This window comes from Gopherus flavomarginatus, chromosome 9, assembly GCF_025201925.1.
Source record: "Gopherus flavomarginatus isolate rGopFla2 chromosome 9, rGopFla2.mat.asm, whole genome shotgun sequence".
Lineage (NCBI taxonomy): Eukaryota > Metazoa > Chordata > Testudines > Testudinidae > Gopherus > Gopherus flavomarginatus.
Window position 1 is genome coordinate 23,992,364 of NC_066625.1, and position 21,606 is coordinate 24,013,969.

At 43.0% G+C, this 21,606-nt stretch overlaps 1 protein-coding gene across 1 annotated transcript in view; it reads left to right on the forward strand.

Annotated features, from left to right (window-relative positions):
* Window positions 1-4,141: 4,141 nt before the first annotated feature.
* EMP2 (epithelial membrane protein 2) overlaps window positions 4,142-21,606 on the forward strand; it is a 46,917-nt gene continuing 29,452 nt past the window's right edge. Inside the window, exon 1 of the mRNA XM_050966496.1 lies at window positions 4,142-4,264. The gene's annotated coding sequence lies outside the window, so the exon portion shown is untranslated. The remainder of the gene's footprint in view (window positions 4,265-21,606) is intronic.

The window sequence follows — 21,606 nt, forward strand, 5'->3', positions numbered from 1 at the left end:
TAAACCCAGTTCCCTCAGCTTCTCCTCGTACGTCATGTGCTGTAGCCCCCTAATCATTTTCACTGCCTTCCGCTGGACTCTCTCCAATTTGTCCACATCCCTTCTGTAGTGAGGGGACCAAACTGATCGCAATACTGCAGGTGTGGCCTCACCAGTGCTGAATAGAGGGTAATAATTACTTCCCTTGATCTGCTGGCAATGCTCCTATTAATACATCCCAATATGCCGTTGGCCTCTTTGGCAACAAGAGCACACTGCTGACTCATATCCAGCTTCACATTCACTGTAATCCCCAGGTCCTTTTCTGCAGAACTGATGCTCAGCCAGTCGGTCCCCAGCCTGTAGCAATGCATGAGATTCTCCTTCCTAAGTGCAGGACTCTGCACTTGTCCTTGTTGAACCTCATCAGATTTCTTTTGGCCCAATCCTCCAATTTGTCTAGGTCACTCTGGACCCTAACCCTACCCTCCAGCATATCTACCTCTCCCCCCAGTTTAGTGTCATCTGCAAACTTGCTGAGGGTGCAATTCATCCCATCATCCAGATCATTAATAAAGATGTTGAACAAAACCAGCCCCAGGACTGACCCTTGGGGCACTCCACTCGATACTGGCTGCCAGCTAGACATTGAGCCATTGATCACTATCCACTGAGCCTGACAATCTAGCCAGCTTTCTATCCACCATTAATTCTTACCTCATTTTTGAGAGGTAGGTGAACAATCCCAACTTGAAACAGAGACATGGAGAATAAATGTCTTCCCTAAAGGTTGCAGAGAAGTAACAGAGCTGGGGATAGCAAACAGGCATTTTAGCTTCCAGTCCCTTGCTCTAACCATTACAGGTGCTTCCTCTCTGTGGATGCTTTCAAGCACCGTAACTGTCAGACAGCAGGTAAATATTAAGTATTGCAGGAGCTGCTCCTTTGGACAATATGGCAAAATATCATTTAGAGTATAAAAAGATCACTAGGGTTGACATAATTGAGCAATCACTCATAGGTGATTGCTCAATGGATCAGTCACTATGATTTATTATGCTTCTTGTTTGCTTTAGATAAAACTGTAAACTCTACCTCAGGGAATTTTTTCCTAAAATGGAATACGGAGAATGCTTCAGTTTTTGAAGAAAAACAAACAAACAAAAAACAGTATCCACATATGCAGTGTTGGTGGAGCTGCATTTGTCCCAGGATATAAAAGAGACAAAGGTGGGAAAAGTTATTGGACCAACTTTTGTTGGTGAGAGAGAGAGAGAGGAGCTTTCGAGGACCTGAAGAAGGGCTCTGTGTAACTTGAAAGCTGCTCCTGAGAGAGAGAAGAAGTTGGTGCAATAAAAGATATTACCTCACCAGCCTAGTTTCTCAGAACTTGTGGACTCGGAAAAATAAAATTATATAGCTCCAGAGACATGAGATAACAGAGTTCCGCTTTAACCTCACTGTGCGGGACCAGACTGCAACCTGACGTGCACCCTCTATCAGTAAGATGAGGAAGCCAGGGATAAATGAGCACAATGTGGCCTATTGTGTTGTACAAGAGACACTCTTGCACCAGTATCAGAGGGTAGCCATGTTAGTCTGGATCTGTAAAAGCAGCAAAGAATCCTGTGGCACCTTATAGACTAACAGACGTTTTGGAGCATGAGCTTTCGTGGGTGAATACCCACTTCCTCAGATGCATGCATGCATCTGAGGAAGTGGGTATTCACCCACGAAAGCTCATGCTCCAAAATGTCTGTTAGTCTATAAGGTGCCACAGGATTCTTTGCTGCTCTTGCACCAGTGTTATTTCAGTTCGTTTTTCCCCCTTCCCTCGGCAACGGGAGCAACTGATACCCAAGCAGAGGGCCCTGAATGAAAGAGCTGCAGTTGTAAGGTAGAGGCGAGAGGCTGAAGTCTCATTGGGTTACCTTGCAAGTTGTATCTTTGCTGTGCAGTTGCTCACCAACTGGTAGCAGATCCAACACTCAGCAGTACCGCCCCAGGGAGCTCAGCATTACTTCCTGCCGGGCTGCCCCTGAGGCATGCCTTTGCATGCTGTTGCTCCACATGCCAGGGAAGGGCTCTCCCTCCTGCTGCAGCTTGCAGCTACTAGGAGACTCCCTTCTCATCTGCTGTAGCTCCAGCACCAAATCCCAACGGGGGTGGGGGAGGGGAAGAGCTTCAGTGCAGCCCCTTTCTGCTGCTCTTCCTCTTGGGAATCAATTGCTTGAAACTTAAGAGCACAGCTGCTCCCCTTCCTCTCTTGTCCCTCATTCCAGCTCCCCCTTCAGTTGCATACGTGACTGGAAGGGCATAAGGAGGGTGTGGCAGAGTGCGCACTCGCAGGTGTTGGAGCTCAGCACAGGCATTCATTCATTCATTCCATATGGGGGAAAATACTACTTCCCCTCCCTTCTAACAACAGGTGTGTGGGGAGGCCCAGTCAGTCCAGCCGAGGACTGAGTTGGGGGAAGGCTTACTGCTGTCAACCCATTATGGCTTTGCTAGACTGGCAACCTCTCCTCTCCCCACCTTTTGCTGTAAAGATGGTGGGAAAATAATATACTTAGGTGGATGAGGCCCAAGTCCTCCCTTCATATGCAAAGACCCCACCTAGACGGAGATGAGGAGCAGAGCTCTGGAGAGAGTTGAGGGTGGGGACCCCCAGCCTAACAAAAGGAGTTGTGCCAGCTGGGCTAGGTAATACTTTTTACCGAACCATTGTCTGTTGGTGACAGAGAAGCTCTTGAGCCTCACAGAGCTCTTCCCGGGGTCTGGGAAAGGTACTCCCAGCAAAATTGAAGGTGAGATTGTGCATAAAGTACTTAACGCATATTGTAAGGAACCATTCATAGAGTGGCCCATTAACACCTCTGCAGGCACAGGACAAAACGAGAAGGGTTAGTGGGTTACAGAGTGTTGCAATAATCCATAAATCCAGTGTCTGCTCAGTCCATGATTTTTAGTGTTTAACATGCTAAACAATCTGCTCCACCATGCATTTTGCTGTGAGGCTAGCAGCCTCTCTGTGACTTGAAGAAAAGCTCTGTGTGGCTTGAAAGCTTATCTGTCTCACTAACAGAAGTGGGTCCCTAACCCTCACACCCCTTGTCTCGCTAATGTCCTGGGATGGTCATGACTATAACTACACTGCATGCAAAGAGTAGCATCAGTCTGCACAGCAGTTGAATCCTGTATGCATGAGTGGACCCTGCTACGGTGCAGGGCCCCAGGGGTATCTGTGTGGCCTTGATTCAGCACTGGGCCTCAATTTGGTCCGTCAGTGCTTCTCAGCCTTTCCAGAATACTGTACCCCTTTCAGGAGTCTGATTTGTCTTGCATACCCCAAAGTTTCACCTCACTTAAAAACTACTTGCTTACAAAAATCAGACAAAGCGATGAGTGTCACAGCACACTTACTGAAAAAGAGTAAGTGTTTTTACCATGTAACTATAAATAAATGGATTGGAATATAAATACTTACATTTCAGTGTATAGTATTTAGAGCAGTATAAACAAGTCACTGTATGAAATTTAAGCTTGCACTGACTTCCTAGTGCTTTTATGTAGCCTGTTGTAAAACTAGGCAAATATCTAAATGAGCTGATATACCCCCTGGAAGACCTCTGGGTACTGCCAGGGGTATGCATGCCCTGGGTTGAGAACCTCTCTGTTAAGTTACTGTTTGTTTCTGCAGTTTATCTGCAAATCCCACAGCTTTTTTAAAAGGGAAACCTAGGCATGTCTGCGCGCTCTCCCTAATCGCATGGGTGATTATTGTAGCAGCCTATCTTTCTCGTCCCTCTTGGACAAAGCCAGTTTATTAAGCTGGCAATAAAAAAAATTAAAAAAAAAAAAAAAGGAGGGGAGGGAAAATCCTTCAAGTCTCAGTGGAGACTGAAATTTGAAAATCTGGTCCTCACGAGCTGGCTGTGACCCCCAATACAAAGAGTCTGGAAGCCAACCCTAACCCTTAACACACTGGAAAGGGAGACCTAACTATTTGTATGTGTTTGGAGATTGAAACAGGCGGGAAAAGTTTGTTCCAAGTCCCCCACCCCCTGCATTTCCAGGCAGTTGAGAGGCTCCTTTGAAAATTATTTTCTTTCCACACCCAGTTTGCTTCTGACATCATTCATCCAGGGAGGGAGGGCTGGAGAGAGCCAGAGTCAGACCTTCAAAACAACCCAGAGTCCCGCAGCATCTTCCCCTTGGATCTGCCTTACTCACCACCGTCTCCCTGTTCAGATCTCTGGGCAACTCCTGGGGCCACAGTCAGCCCGTGAGTAGCCTCGCTGGTTAGTGAGGGAGGGGTTGGTGGCGGTATTGCATTATTTTGAGATAAAGGTTTTGCAAGCAGTGCTGGCTGCCAGATGGGATTTAGTGGAGGGGGAGAGGAAAGGGATCTTTACATGGCTGGAGGGAGAGGAATTTGCTTTTCCAGCAAAGAAAGAGAGAGACCAAGAAAGCAAGGGTTTGTCTAGAACAAACAGTTCTAGAAATAGCACATCTACAAGTACTTTTTATTTAGGCTTTTGCTGCTGAGCTGGTCCTTCTAAAGCTGGCACTTAAAGAGGTGTTGCCCTTCTCCTGTGAAACTCTGCCGGGGGGCGAAGTGGGGGCTTGAAAACTACTCACTTCCCTGGAGAATGGGACAGCACTTTGGAAAGCTTCTAATTTCTCTGTCAAACTCTCTTGCTTTTGAAATTTTAGACTTAAAAAAAATTGAGAGAGAGAGAGTCTTCATCGGAAGATATTGCTCAGCCTATCAAAATCCAGGAGGCACTTGGGGGAGGAGAGGGAGGGCAGGAGAAACTTGAAATTCACTTTATTGCAAGTAACTTAAAGCCTGCACAATACAACTGTAAACTTTTTCTGGGATAGTCTCTTTGTATGTGATTCACTGCAGGGTTTGCTATACTCCAGCAAGACCTCAGGCTGATCTTGACTACTGTGCTCCCCCTAGTGGAAGCACAAAATATTTAAACGTAATTCAGTACAGATTTTTGGCTGATGAAAGTCTTGCTGGTGTTAAATGTGTTTTCCTCTTGAACTAGACTATAGTTTTTAAAAGCCATCTGCCTTCCTACAGCTGCATGCTGGTGCCTCTTTCCAGATGTCCTGTCCTCTCTCCTTCAGAGGGACTAATTGTCAGATCCAGGCAAAGGGCCTTTAGTAATTTATGTTGCTCATAACTCTCCGTACTAAATTTTAGAGGTTGTCTTGTTTGGAGATATCTGCTCAGAATGTTCCACAGCCCTCCCCAGTTCAGCCAGGTAACACTCAGGAAGCTAATAACTCTCTGTTCATGCTGCCAACAAGACATTTTCACCTGCACTGAAGTGGGACTAAGTAAACTTAGGCCAGTGGTTCTCAACCAGGGGTATCTGTACCCCAGGGGTACACAGAGGTCTTCCAGGGGGTACATCACCTCATCTAGATATTTGCCTAGTTTTACAATAGACTATATAAAAAGCACTAGTGAATTCAGTAAAAACTATATAAACTTCTCTTTATTAACAATCACCAAAACCAGACTGCACACACTACATATCCAGCGCTCACCACTCCCAATAAAACAGATGAACGTTTCTTGATGGCCAGTCAGAAAAATCAGGTCCATCTGGGGGACTCCAGTTTCTGCACAGTGTCATTGGCAGAGTGTTGAGGTTTGGCAGCTCTGATCTTTGGGGCTATGTCCTGGAGTTGGTTTATAATTGTTTATACTGCTCTATATGCTATACAGTATACACTGAAATGTAAGCACAATATTTATATTCCAATTGATTTTATAATTATATGGTAAAAATGAAAAGTAAGCCATTTTTCTGTAATACTGTGCTGAGTCACTTTTGTATTTTTATGTCTGATTTTTGTAATCAAATAGTTTTTAAGTGAAGTGAGACTTGGGGGTATTCAAGACAGATCAGACCCCTGAAAGGGGTCCAGTAGTCTGGAAAGGTTGAGAGCCACTGACCTTGAACATCCTTGACACGTATTTGTCCAACCTGTTCTTAAAAGCCTACAAAGATGCGGATTTGACAACCTTCCTTGGAAGACTATTCTAGAGTCTTCATAACCTTTAGAGTTAGAAAGATTCTCCTAATATCTAACCTAAATCTCTCTTGCTGCAAATTAACCCCATTACTACTTTTCCTGCTTTCAGTGGATGTAGAGAACTGATCACTGGCCTCTTTATAACAGCCCTTAACATATTTGAGGACTTATCAAGTCTCTTGAGATGTCTCACGACTAAACGTGCAGTTTTTTTAACCTTTCCTCATAAGTAAGATTTAGAAAAATCTTATTTTTTGTTGCTATCCTCTGGAGTCTCTCTAATTTGTCTACATAGTGCAGAGTAAAGAACAATTATCTACTGTGTCTTACATACAATACACCCCAGAATGAGATTAGTCTTTCACACAGTTGTATCATATTGTTGGCTCCAGGGCCGGCTCCAGGCCACAGCACACCAAGAGTGTGCTTGGGGCGGCACGCTGCAGGGGACGGTCTGCCGGTGGCTGGGAGGGCGGCAGGTGGTTCTGGTGGAGCTGCCGCAGGTGTGGCTGTGGATGGTCCACTGGTCCCTCGGCTCCGGTGGACCTCCCGCAGACACGTCTGTGGCAGCTCCACCGGAGCCGCACGACCAGCTGACCATCCGCAGACACGCCTGCAGGAGGTCCACCGGAGCCGCGTGACTGGCGAGCGGCAGAGTGCTCCCTGCAGCGTGCCGCCATGCTTGGGGCGGCAAAATTGCTAGAGCCGGCCCTGATTGGCTCATATTCAATTTGTGATCTACCATTACCTGGAGATCCTTTCCAGCAGTCCTACCACCTTGCAAGTTATTCCCCATTTTATAGCTATGAATTTGCTTTTTCTTTCTTTGCACTTGTCTTTCAAATTTCATCTTGTTGAATTCAGACCCAATTATCCAATTTGTCAAAGTTGTTTTGATTCTAATCCTGTGCTCCAAAGTTCTTGCAACCCCTCCCATCTTGGTGTCATCTGCAATTTTTAGAAGCATATTCTCCACTCCATTGTCCAAGTCATTAATTAAAATTTTGGCTAGTACCAGACCCACTACTAACCCTCTGAGGGATCCCACTAGATACACCCTCTCAGTTTAACAGAAAACCATTGATAGCTACTATTTGAGTATGGTCTTTCAACCAGTTGTGCACTCACCTTATAGTAACTTCATTCTAGACTGCATTTCCCTTGCTGGCTTATGAGAATGGCATATGGGACTATCAAAAGCCTTACTAATAATTAAGACGTCGCCTCTGCTGCATCCCCTCATCCACTAGGCCAGCAATCCTGTCAAAAAGGAAACTAGATTGGTTTGGTATGATTTATTCTTGACAAATGTATGCTGGCTTTTTCTTATCACCTTATTATCCTCTAGGTGCTTACTGATTGATTGTTTAATAATTGGTTCCAGTATCTTTCCAGGTGTTCAAGTTGGTGAATTCATTAATATGCAGTTAACAGTAACTGCTTGTTAACAGGGTTTATAGAAACTTCCCTCAAAAATTTGATTGTGCGTCTCTTAAATATTACATGAATGCAGGTTTGAAAAAAGCTCCTCCTGCATTTTGTAGATGTCTGAGCATTCTGTTTATTTGCAGCCTGGGTTCTCTGAAGCATCTGATGAGGTAGATACGACTATTACTACAGATGATACCAGATACTCCTGTGGAATGGCTGTAAAAATACATGCCAGATCTTCCTAAATGGGACTAAAAATCCACAACCTTATTTTCAATCTCGATCAACAATGAAAACCAGCATATTATACTCAGGGCTGCCCAGAGGATTCAGGGGGCCTAGGGCAAAGCAATTTTAGGGGCCCCTTCCATTAAAAAAAGTTGCAATACTATAGAATACTATATTCTCATGGGGGCCCCTGTGAGGCCCAGGGCCTGGGGCAAATTGCTCCACTTGCCCCCCGCCTCCCCGGGCAGCCCTAATTATACTCACTTTCAGACTCATCAGCCCACATTAGTAGGGCAGCTATACAGAACAGGACTGATCATCTGCCTAATGAATGATCTGTTTGTTTGCCAAACAAAATATTTGTAATGCATCTTCTGGAAAAGCCTGACCTCCAGCTTTGATGTCAGAGGTTCTGGTGTCCAGGCAGGCGCTGCAGTTAGAAAAAGGAAGACATTGTGGACTATCTTGGGCCAATAGCAGTCTAACATGACAAATGTCTTCAGAGATGGAATGTGGCATAAACGTGTACAGTGTAGTAGATCCATGAATCTGAGTAGAGGAGCAAACCAGATACTAGTGTGCTATCTTGGGACTTGTTTTGTGATTGCCATTAAAAATGCGATGTTTTCATGCCAAATGAAATGCCAAAGGAATGCAACAATTGTAGGTTTCCCCACCAGTCAAAATGGGAATAGAAGCAATATGCATCTTTCAGATACATCTTAAATCTCCATAAACATTCACTTTTATAAAGTTATCCAGAAACTGACACATCCTTGTGCAGGAAAAGATAAAAATTTGGGACTAGAGAAGAACTTGGAATGAAGAGTTGCTGATGCCTTTTACATCACTTTGTGCACTTAATTCTAGTGTTGCTGTTTGAAATACCAAATTATCGAAAGAGAAATCACCATTTATGATTGCACAATGCTGGCTGCATACCAAGTTGTGCTTATGAATTATTGTGCTAACTCAGTGGTTTTCAACTTTTTTCATTTGCAGACCCCTAAAAAATTTCAAATGTCAGCATGGACCCTTTTGGAAATCTTAGGCATAGTCTGCAGAAGCCCAGAGGCCACAGACCACGGGTTGAAAGCCACTGTGCTAACTGAACAATAACCCCTAAAATACTCCCAGTGAAGCATCAGAATGCCATACGTACACTTAGAAGATGATTAGTTTCTAGGTCATGCGTCTGTAGCATTTGAAATGCAACACTGGTTGATAGTATTATTTCTGTCAGAAACAGCAGAATGCTGGTAGAGAGAACACTGCTAGTGACATCCTTCCTCTGCCGGCCTACGAGAGACTTGTTATAGGCAATAAAGCAGTATTGATTCACAGATCTACTGTTTGGTAATGTAGTTATGCTGTTAGAAAACCCTTGGTGAAAGAGGCTGTGGTTCTACAGACACTCATGGCTCACCATTGAGGGCAATTGGATAATGCCAGGAGACCAGAACTCTGCAATTAAACACTTCTTTATCTGCTGGTCAGATCACTGCTACTGTTGAAACCACAGCCGGCTCCATTAATTGAAAGGTGCCTTCCCCCAAGACTGACAATTCTGCATATGCCTACATCAGCTTTACTTACTGCACTCTTTACTCCCCCTTGCTGTGTCAGGGACTCCTGCTTCACAGCTTCTTCTGTAGCCATCCCCTCATGCTTCCATACTCTTGTTTGTTGTCCCTACTGTGTAAAGCTGGCATGAGTCTGCCCTCACATCTGTTAGGATATGGAAGGTGCTCAGACACAAGAGTGATGAGGCACGCATAGGTTCCAGAATGAACAAATCCTTCCTTAAGAAACTCTTCTGCTAGACTTACCAGTGTCAGTCCACCACAGCTAATAGTGCTGTTTCCATATCCACTTAAAAATGGAGACTGCAGTGTCCAGTGAGGACCTCTATCTGGTCAGCTTGAATAAATTGCTTTTGTTACGTACACTGGGGCTGGCATCAAGTCTTCATTCGTGCCTCAAATAGCACCCAGCACCGTGTTAAAAGCGGTATTTAAATACCAGCTTTAAATTCACTGGTAATCTTCATGACACCATCTAACTGAAAAGGTGGCACAGACTGGCAGCTGATGTTACTTTGGGGTTAGAAGATATGAAATATGGTTATTTGGCATGGGACCTGTCTTTCTAGTTGCTACTGTGTCCTGTACTGCGTTGCTTCAAAAATACTGTAAGACCACTAAACTTTAAAAAAATGGAAAGAAATGCAGCACTTTGCAGTAGAATCAGATGAATGTCTTTGGAGGAAAAGAGGAAAATTTAAGACATCACAATAAGGAATTCCCACTGATGAAGTAATTTCATTCCTGCATAGTTTGTGTCTGCATTTTGGTAATTCAAGTGATAGAACAATGCATGTTTTTAAATGAACACAATACTGTGTTTGTGGCTGTACTGGTCAAAGAAAAGAGTCGAAATGGGAGAAAACATGGCTCCTTTGGAGGTTCTAGCACAGTGGGGTCCTAGTCTATGACTAGGGTGCCTAGGTGCTATGTAACAGGGCACAGAAGTTTAACTAGCTATGTCCAAGACTGAAAATGTAATACTATTGCAGCTCACCAATGAGGAGCACTGAATCTGTATGTGGGGAAGCTTCCGGAGTGCCTGACAGCTGTAATAGGGATCTCTCTATCGTGGGCTAGGAACAAAGTTAAGAGATCCATGATTCAGCATTATGGATAGAGTCAACAAGTCTATCCCATGGGAAAAGTCCTACTGAACTTCAGTGAAAACCTTTCTATTGTATTTTAAGTGAATATATAAATATATTGTCTAGTAAAATAAATCCAGCAGGCTGAGCTGAGGTACAGTGGTATTGCTGTGTCCTGCCACAGACAAGAGATAGGCATATATCCAGAACTGTAGGATGAAACAAGGTAGTCCCACCTAGTAGTAGGGAAAGCAAAGTGCTATCTGAACAGTTTCATCTTGGCTGACACACAGTGTGCCCAGTTATACAGGGAGGAGGTAGTGAAGGAAGTAGGCTGGTTTATTCAGTATCATCCTAATTTAATCAATTAACAGTCCTCATGACAGCCACAAGTTTCACTTTCAATTGCACCAGTTCAAAATCAAGATGAGAGAAATAATCACTAAGAATAAAGCTGCTTGTTCTCAATTGAATTGTAATTCAAATCATACGCTATGGTAACTCATGGCCCGGACAGGATCACTATGGAATTAAATATTAGCAGTTGAAGAATCTGCTATCTTCAGTTTATGGATGATTATTTTGCAAGTAGTAGATGTATTAATCACACTTGTTCTTGGCAGTTTAGTTGTAAACTTTATATTAGCTGAAAGCAAAATTATCTACTGAATTAGTGTCTGATTATAGCCAAAATCAAAACAGTTTGAAAATTTTATTACCATGAGCATAAAGCATTAGATAGCTATCAATATTATATATCATTGGCCAAAGTTAAAACAATTATATCTGCTTTCTCTTCTACTGAATTAAATACATTTTCTTAATTTGGGAAGATAGACTTCTGCCTTTATTTTTGGCTAATTAGGGGGAACTTATAAGTGACACTAGCTATTCTAGTGCATCTGGAATAAGAGTTTGAATAAACAGCAGTCTGTTTTCAGTAGAGGCCACTTGTTGAGCTGCACTCTTACAAATATACTAATATGTCTAGAATTAGGGCAACAAAAGTAGTTTGGTCAGCCTTTTCAGTAGTATTTTGGAGAGTTCACTGGACCAGATTGTTCTGTCAGGCCCTCCAGCAGCATCTATGCTGACAGAAATCTGGAGTCAAAGTCTGACACTTTGCACTGGGGAGATTCTAAAAGAGGAGCCAGTCACACCGAAAAAAGTGGCTAAGCTCTGACTGGGAAGGAGTGGGTCCAGGACATGCATGGATTCATTCACTCTCCATGAACTGACACTCAGAAGGCTTTTCTGGAGTTACAGCTACTCCCCAATGTCCCTGCTCCAACTTCAGTAAAAACTGGCCTCAAGTCTCTTGCTCCTCATTGTTAGAAAGACAACTATGCCAGAAGATTCCAAAGAGTCCCACATATTTCTTTATGTGACCAAAGTGCAAGATGTAGAAGGGAATATTTAAAAATGGAGAAGACTCCTCCCCAAAAATATAAACCTAAATTCTACAGTTTCTTTGAGATGGTTGTTTTGGGTTAGTGATCAGTTTTAGGTACCACCAATCATATTGATCACTCACCTATATAGTTCAAAATTGAATTTCTAAGATACTTTGTTTGCTCTTTATAGTAATCAGTGGGACTGTAAGTTGAAGAAGTAGGAATAACATATATGATTTCTTCCAAAGAGAAGGATTTTAAAGCATGTGGGGGTAAACTGCTGGAATAACCTGACTGACCTGACATGGAACTAAAGTGCCTCATAGAACTTGTTCTGTCCTTGCAAGATAGGTTGTTTGTGCACTGAATAAATCTTTTTTTAGTAGTAGTAGGAGTGATTTTGGACCTCATTACAGTTAAGACATCAGTTTTGCTCAATTTGATCTTGAAGAGATTTCAGTGTGTGTGTGACCCAAGAACAGGGGCAGCTCCAGGCCCCAGCATGTCAAGCGCGTGCTTGGGGCTGCATGCCGTGGAGGGCGCTCTGCCGGTTGCCGAGAGGGCAGCAGGCAGGGTGCCTTCGGTGGCATGCCTGCAGAGAGTCCGCTGGTCCCGCGGCTCCACTGGAGCCGCGGGACCAGCAGACCCTCCGCAGGCACACCTGTGGGAGGTCCACCGAAGCCGCGGGACCAGCGACCGGCAGAGCGCCCCCGCGGCATGCCGCCGTACTTGGGGCAGCAAAATGTCCAGAGCCGCCCCTGCCCAAGAACCCCTTTGTGCCAACTAGCAGAGGGCACAGAGGGTGTATAGAATTTTACAGGAGCCAGTAGCCCACTATTCATCATAATCACTGCAAAATGTGTATATGGATAATATTTAAAAGGAGTTGTCTGTACAGGCAGTCCTCAGACTTATGACCCAATTGGTTCCTGAAAATTGCATTGTAAGTCAAAACCTCTTAACTTGGAACCACAAACCACTCCATTGTGGGACAGAGTGTCAAAGTCAAAACCAATCGTTGTTAAGTTGAATCAGGATGTCAATTCAGAAATGTCATAAAGTCGAGGACTGCCTGTACTGAAAATTATGTTAAGGCAGGTAACCAGGAGGCGACACATCTCAGACAGGACGCTTCTCTCTTTCTCTCTGTCCGGTAGCATGTATTGGATATTGTATGTCTGACAGTCAATGCCTGTTGGCATACTGAGCCAAATGCTAATCAAGAGATTGTGAAATCTTCAAGAGGAAATTTACAGGAGGGAAAAAAAAACTACTGGAGGTGTACAAGTAAAGAATGGATTGTTGAGGGATACGTCTAAGGTATGCCGAGGTGCACCCTGGATCCTTCACTAAGGAGGCAAGCTAACAGTGTGTCTTATGAACAGAGAGTTACCGCCAAGCCTGGCTATAACACACTGAAAAGACTTTGGGGGAGCAATGTTCTGTAAGACACAAAAGTATCTAGTTAAGTCAGTCTAGGTTCTAGAATGGATGTTTCATTTCATATGTAACCATTTGATACTTCTACTTGCCATTACTTGAATCTCTACACTTTATTCAACAAACTTATGTATGTTTATAGTGAAAACAAGTAAGTACTCTGCATTATGTGGCACAGTGATCTGCAGTGAAACTGCAAGCTGGAGCGTACTGCTGCTTCAGTAGCAGCTAGAGTGACCAGATGTCCCGATTTTATAGGGGCAGTCCCAGTATTTGGTGCTTTTTTATATATGGGCTCCTATTACCCCCCCCCCCACACTCTGTGTCCTGATTTTTTCAGTTTCTATCTGGTCACCCTAGTAGCAGCAAATACGTGCATACTGCAAGTCCAGTGGAAGAGGGGTTGGACACTCCAGGGTGCTCAGGGTTTAGTGTGCGCTTATCTCTAACATACAGGTAGGCAGGGGGCTGCATAGGCCTACAGGGCAGTACTTGTGTTGCCAAGGCACGTGACTCCACTTTGAACCCAAAGGGAAGAGGCATGTGCTAGTATTGGTTGTGCTGAGCAACATTCTCTGATGAAGAGGCTAGAGAGTTTTTTTTAAGACAGGACTCTAACGTGTCACAAGGGACTCCTTGCATAGGGAAGAGTCATCTTCCATACTCACTGCAATTGAAGGTGGCAAGCACCTCGCCGGAACAGGCCTAATATCTCTAACGTCTCCTGACCTCAGGCTTCATTCCTCTGCATGTACTGTTACAAATATACATATAAATAATGAACTGTAATAGAGATTCAACTGCCTACCTAATATCCTTGCCAGATTGACACTAATACTTAGTACTGTACAATTCTTGAGAGATTCAAGGTAGCTTAGCATTTGGAGTGACCAACACAGGATCCTTTTCAGATATTACTTGAGATGCATGAACCATTTAGGAGTTGTATCCTGGCTCATTTTGCTTGTGTAGATCTTCCTGTAGTGAATTGGCCTTTCCTGTATGAGATATTGTTTGACAATAAGGATCAAATAAGGCCCTGATTCCGATTTGGGGGCTCAGAATGGTACTGGCATACTTAAAAAAAAAAATCACAGGCAAGTGATTTGAGGAAATATCTGAGGTAAAGGATAAAAAGTTATGGGATCCAGGTCCATGACTAGGGCTTCCAGGCACTACAGTAATAAGAATATTCAAATGTCAAGAGACTTTTGAGATACTGTGGGAAGAAAGACTAAGTTTTCAATACGTCCCTTTAAATGAAAGCTCTCTGGAGCAGTAGAATATTCTGTTCAACTATGTAGTTCAAACTTCTGATGTGCTTTATTGTAACGTAAAAGTGGAGACTGTCCTGCCCCGGGGGCCAGTGTACACAACACAACTTCCTTGACCCAAAAGAAAGTTCTAAATCGGAGCTTGTTTCTCCAACAGTTACGAGGAAACCTCCCTAGATTTCCTCTTACCTCTACCTAATTGAGCTCTGATTTCCCAGTACCTTACTTGGCCCCCAGCTCCCCCCACACCGCCCCCCTTAGTTTGAAGATAGGAAACTCGGGTTTAATGAAAAAGGTTAAACTTGTAGCCCTAAGTAAAGCTAGTTACAGGCTGATTTAAAGGGAGAAATCTGCAGACAACTCACTGCTGAGGGAGATTTTAGTTTGTTCTGTTTAAGGAGCATAACATGGTCTTCTGGCCAAACACAAACCTTCAGCAGTGGTCACCAGTGTATAGAAAGGACTCAAACTAGACACAGTACTCCAACTGAAGCCTCTGAGCAAATGCGACTCTTGGGGCCATCTACACTTGGAGCTAGGGATGTAATTCCCACCTTGCATAGACATACCCATGCTAGCTCTCATCATCAAGCTAGCTCACTAAAAAAAGAAGCATAGCTGGAGTAGCATGGGCAGCGGCAGCATGGGCTAGTTGCCACAAGTACGCACCAACTAGGTCCAGGTGAAGTTGTACCCAGGGTGGCTAACCTGTGCTGCCATTCGCCACTGCCCGTGCTACTGCACTACTGTTTTTGAGTGCGCTAGGTTGATGAGAACTATCATGAGTAGGTTTGCAAAGCTGGGAATCTGCTCCAAGCGTGGTCATAATCTTAGTAAAAACAATCAGAGGTGCTGGGTACTCTCAAGGACAGAGTGGCCGCTGCTCTAGCACACCCAGATTCAAGAGCAGCAGTAAGTTTAGGACCTGGATTTATAGTTGTCCTACATGCTTATACCATGTAGTACCATATGGGGAGATGTTTCCTTCCAAGACTCATCTCCTGCACAGACCTTGTCTGAGGATCACCCTCACTTTAGCCCTGTTTTAGCATTCTATCATCATGGTCCATTCATTGCCACAACACTTCTAGCTGCAGACAAATGGCACTCAGTATCTCCCATGGTAGTTTAACAAGCTGAAGGGATAACTACTGTGTGGTAAAAAGCTCTCACTGCATCTAGTTAATTTCTTGCATGGCCCCTATCACTGAGCACCCAGACAAGCAAGGATTGAGCCTACACACCCATATCAAGGCCAGAACACCAGGAGAAGAAAAGCATTTGAGTCTGCTGCCTTGGACTATCAGCCTACCCTCTCCCCTTGCCTCAGCCCTCCCAGCTTAATGAGAAAGGGACTAAGAATGAAATCCAGATCCCTCTTTCAGCTGTGTGGAGTGCAATCACTAAACCAGAATCACTTCAAATCAGTCAGGGTACAGGGTTCCAGGGGTGCTTGACAGTTTTATGCACAGAGTTACAAAGTTAGTTCCAAATATGGTTGGCAAGTGCACCACATTTAAACCATTCACTGTTCCCAAGTCCTCCAGTAAGTTCAATTATCTCGGAACCAAGTAGGCATAAGGAAGATTATAGAAGTGGGGGTGTTACATTGGCTCATGAACAGGAACAGCAAACAGAAGTTTCTCAAGGGAGTTCTCCAGGCTAAGGAGGAGGAGAGACTAAGTGACCTTCCCCTATCTGTTATTAACTCCCCACTACTCTAGTGAGACTATGATTGGAGCAGCAAGAAGGAACTCTTTCTTGTAATTTACTTCCTGGTTTTATACTGCTCAGGCTTCCCCTGCTGAGTGGGGCTTCAACATAAGTTAGATCTTATCAGCTCTGACTCTCTTCCAGCTGCAGCCTGTGTCAGGATTAATTGGCTTTGTTTTGCATACTCAGGCCTTGTACGGGAGTGGGGGATACCCATCACATCCCCTCTCCACAAAAAGATAAAAAACCACCATCACACACAACCCCAAAAAACCCTTATAAGTGTAGGAGATGTGCAGCCAGAAGTCCAGCAGAGTGCGGGGCTATACAGGGCTGGGCTACACTAGAAAATTAGATCAACCCAGCTACATCACTCAGGTGTGGAAAATCCACACCCAAGCCACATAGTTAAGCCAATTTAAGTCCCCATGCTTCATGTGTCTCAAAAATCTCTGACTGCCAGAAACTGGGACTTGGTGACAGAGGCTGGAATCACTCAAAGTTGTCCTCTTCTGTTCATTACATCTGAAGCATCTGGCACTGGCTACTGTCAGAGACAAGATCCTGGCTTAGATGAACCATTTGTCTGACCCAGTATGGCCATTCTTATTAGTTGGTAAGGACATTTGTAATTTGTCGAATTAGGCTAATTGCAAAACTTCTGTAGAACATGAAACTACACTTTCTGTAAAGAAGTGATGAGCAGGTTGCTACAAACCTAACAATAGCAGCTCACTTCTTTGACCAGAGTACTATTGATACAAGTACAGAATCCAGCTTCCAGTCTCTTGGAAATGTCTTTATATGTGTAATCAATACATTATAATCATTTCCCTGACAACTTTACATATCCTCAGGGCTAATAGTTTGAAGACTATTCAGAGGCTAACATGTTTAAATCTAGTTGCCTAAAGTAAATTTTCTAATTCAATAGTTAAACACAACTAGAACTTACCTGTTTGTTTTGTTCCCACCCCCTTTATCCCTACCCACCTGTGTAGTCCAAAGGGCTAACATCACCCCAGTGAAGGACTGTGTGGCAGGAGAAGGAGAATGCAGCAGGGCCCACCGACCCATCCTCCCAAATAGACACATTCTGCCTATGGGGGTAGGTCTGATGCACGGAGTCCTTGCTGCAATCACTGAGTGGAGGTGGGACCCTGTTGCCACTAAGTGGAGGACAGAGCCATTGAGGGCGTACATGGTTTGCCTTATGTAGATTAATTCCAGTCAGGGTTAAATTAAGGTAAGGGTTGCATAACTGAGCAAAAGAGTAGATACAAATTTTTGGGCAGGAATGTGTCTTAATAGGACTGCTCCTGGAATACTTAGGAATGGGTCAAAGGGCCAAATGCTTCTGTTACTCCAGTGTAAATCTAGCATTCTGGAGTCACACCAGTGTACCAGGGAGAGGGGAGGGAGAATTGGACCAGAATTTCAGTCTTCATTAAATTCCTCCTAGTAATTATGGATTTAATTTACAGTGTTACAAGTACTAATGAGTACAAATAACTAGATATTCAGTCAAATTTTTAATACCCTTGAAGGTTAGTTAGAGTAGAACCACTAACACTTCAATCCTTGGCTTGTTCAAAGTTATCATGGAAGTTGTCAAGGCTAATTCCTCACACTGGCACTTCAGGTACAGAAGGTGGGGCCCGCAAGGATTCTAACAATTAATACTGGCCACTCCAGGCTTGTATTAAACTCCCAAGGTTCCAACTTCTCTCTGACCTTGGATTGGTAGATGCTACCACCATCCAAGTGCAAAAACCTCTTTGAGAGCCCAGGAAGGAGCACTTGGGAATTCCTTCCTGTGAGGTACCCTCAAGCCCTTTCACCCCCTGCCCCCCTCCGGGGAAGAGCTGAGAAAGAAAGAAAGGGGAAAAAAAAAAGTCAGCTAGCTGGTGGTAACATAATTAAACATATGCACAAACCTCTTAAGACACAAAAATCCAATTCTGTTCTTAAAAAGGGTAAATTTTTTTAATAAAAAAAAGAAAATACATCTGGAAACTCAGGCTATTGCTAGATTTTAAAGGAGGAACTACAAGGATGAAGCACCAAGAATAGCTTTCTTGAGGTCCAGCTTAAAGGTTACAAGCAAAACAAAAGCACCTGGGGTTAGCACAGAGGAATCCACAAGCCAGAACGAAATAAGAGGGACAAACCTAATCACATCTTCCTAGACATTTCCTGATCTACTTACATATCTGAGGTTTTAAATGGGTAGTTTCTAGGTATGATAGTGATGATTTTTTCATACCTGGCTCAAGCTTCTTACAGCATAGCTGCTGCCCTCTCCTCCTCTCCCCAGGAGAGTGAGACGGACAAAGAAAAGAGGAGTCTTTTTTCAATTCTAGCCTTCCCATTAGCTCTTTTTGCCAGGTGCCCACTTATTTCCTTTTACCTATGCATAGCAGTGAGACTTTTTAACCTTTTACAGGTAGAGCAATTAGAGAACAGCTACTAAGAGAGATTTTATAGCTACTGTCTGGGTGGGTGTCCATAAAAGGGAGTCCCCCACCCCTTTCATTTATCATAGAAGCCCAACCACAGTTCATATTTGCTAGAATATTTTCAATCATCTCAGCTGGCTAACGAACAACTTAAGTAAACAGTAGGCCTGTTTTTTCCACTGCCTGGAATCTGTTGTAGTTGCATACTTTGAAGGAGAAAATAACTGCAGAATGTGCTAGGCAGTGTCCCAAAGAACATCTGAAAGGCACTTCTATTTATTTGGTTTTATGATGCTTATTTTAATAGTCTAGCCTGTTTTAAAAGTATGACACATTTATCCAAATGGAAAAGCATCCAGAATCTCCTATTTATCTGTCCCTCATCTCAAGGAACACACTCAATTTAGTCCCAAAATTGCAACCTGCCAATGTTAAATAGCTTCAAATAATGAAACTGAAGTTTGTTTTCACTAAAGGAATTAATCTAATAGTACTAAGTTTACTGAATTTTTTTTTGTCTTGCACATTGCTCCACATTTAGGCCTCAGCAGGTTGACAAGTGTGCAGAGAAAACTTTTGCTAGTTTGAAAAAATAATAATAATAATCCACTAACTGAACCAGCTTATTTTACTTTTCTAACTGAAGATCATTGGACATGGAAAACAAACCCTGCATACTAGATTTTAAAAAAATGCAAGTTTCCAGTCTGTTCTTACAAACTGGTGAATCTTATACAATTTAGGGACAAAGGTACAATGAAAACTGGTTTCTATGTTACTATGTCATATGTCACAAGACACCATGAGATGTTGCACAAGAACTCTGAGTAAAATAAGTTCTTGTGATTAAGTCAAGAATCTTGTGATACATCACAAGGTAACAAACCTCTCATGCCAATGCATTTTTTTTTCTTCTAACTTCAAAACATGTAGCTTTTACACTACTTGGAGTTTCTAAATATGGGACAGGCTTCTCCTGATTCAGTTTTGTGCTACTAATTATTGTAGAAAATAAAGCTGAGGCTTGAAATCAAATTTTAAACTCATGGACATTTGCTCTTCTTCCTGCACTCTAAGAAATCTCAAGTGTGTGGGAAGTTCTTTACCAGATGCTGAACAACAAGTTAGGGTAAGATCCTCTCCCTGTCTTACACCTAATTCACTCAGTTAGTCAAACTTATTCAATGTCCCTATGAAATTGGGATAATCACCTTGAATTGGAGATGCAAGGACATGATCTACCTGCAGCCATAGAGTAGGAATACACTAGGATTTTATGAGTCTAAACAACTGCTTGGGGTTTAGAATTTGCAACTCTGAAAAGGCTGCACAGAGATGCTGTATCTGTGAATTTTGGATTCTGTGTACTCTAAACACTCAGGGGGTGGTCTTGCTTTCTGCTAAGTACATACCCCAGATGGAAATGATATGAAGAGCTAGTGTGTGATTAATGGGCAGAGGACAGGAGTTGAAGTTGAAGGGTAAAATCACCATCACTTAAATGTAGTGAGCACTGGAAATAACTAGAACATCTTTCCTTGGTAAAGCTCTGTCGGTCACATAAAATGAAGAATATACAAATAGTGGAAGAGTTTGACAAGCAAAGGGTGGCATGCTGAAGTTGCCTTCCAGAACTTGGGCTTTATTCAGTGAAGGAGGTCAAGGTAGATATGTCCAAGCTTTGAATTTCAGTAAAAAAAACTTGCCGTACGAAGGGAGAGGAACAATTGTTACAGAGGGAGAAAAAAACGTAAGTGATAAACATCACTGAGTTAAAATTGTATAGGTCTTAAAAGGGGGTTCCAAATAGAAGTAATGGAATTAAGATGAGAAATTTAGGCTGAATATCAGGAAACATCCTGACAGGGAGATGGGAGAAGTCTCTCAGTGGAAAGAGTTATACCACCAGGGATGACATCTAGATCGGAAAGCAGTGCCAATTCTTTTGCTGAGAAGTCCTGCATGAGCAGAGATGAACTCTCCTCTCCTTGCTATTCTAAACATCAAGCTAAATTCAGGTTTTCCTGTTTCATCTTACACTTAAATAATGCAAAACAAATCAGTAGGCTAAAGCTGCCTTATTTTCTTAGTAAGAGGAAGGGACTGGTATTGATCCTTATACTGCTGCTAACGTGGCATGCAGAGGCAAGCTATCCCCTCTCCAATAATGTGTTTTTTGAAAAACTGTCTGCTAGTTACAATACAAAACAGTTGGGAATCCTGGGTTCTCTTCCCAGCTCTGTGATTGAGTTGCTATGACACCTTATAGAAGGCACTAACATCTATGCGTATCTCAAATGATGCAGACCCACTTCTTTAAAGCATATCAAGTGGTGATAAGTGTCTATCAATAGGGCGTAGAACGGAAAAAGCTAGTAAAAGTCAAGGAGAAGTGAAAGCTGCATTGAATATTCCTCACTACAGTAGCAAGCTAAGGTAGCAGTTGAGCATATCTTCAGGATGAAACAGGGTCATCTAATTTCATGTATGAATTGGATTTTTTTTTTTGCTGTTAATATAATAAATGAGCTTCTGTTCTCAGCATGTGTTGTGGCCAGCAATGTATGTGAGTATAACAAATATAAAGCTTATTGTCTCAACAAATCTGGATAGGTTCAGTAGGATTTTAATAACTCAACTATTTGTGTTGTGTCCATCTAAAATTAACATGTGCAGGCTTAAATCAAACAATGATACCCCCTGACCCGAGAGAGTATATTAAGCACTCTTCCAAATGACAGAATATTAAATTGTAACTCTGCTCAGGAAGGTCCTTTGATCAGTACAAAGGACCTTGCCTGCAACCAAGATCCTAAATATAGGAAACTCTTGAATGACAGTCTCCTTGCTAATCTTTCTGTAACAAGAGGCGGGGGTCATTCCAAGTCCCCAAAAGACAAGATGAGAAACTTTCTAGAACCAAATATCACATTGTAGCACCAGTGTCTAAATTTTGG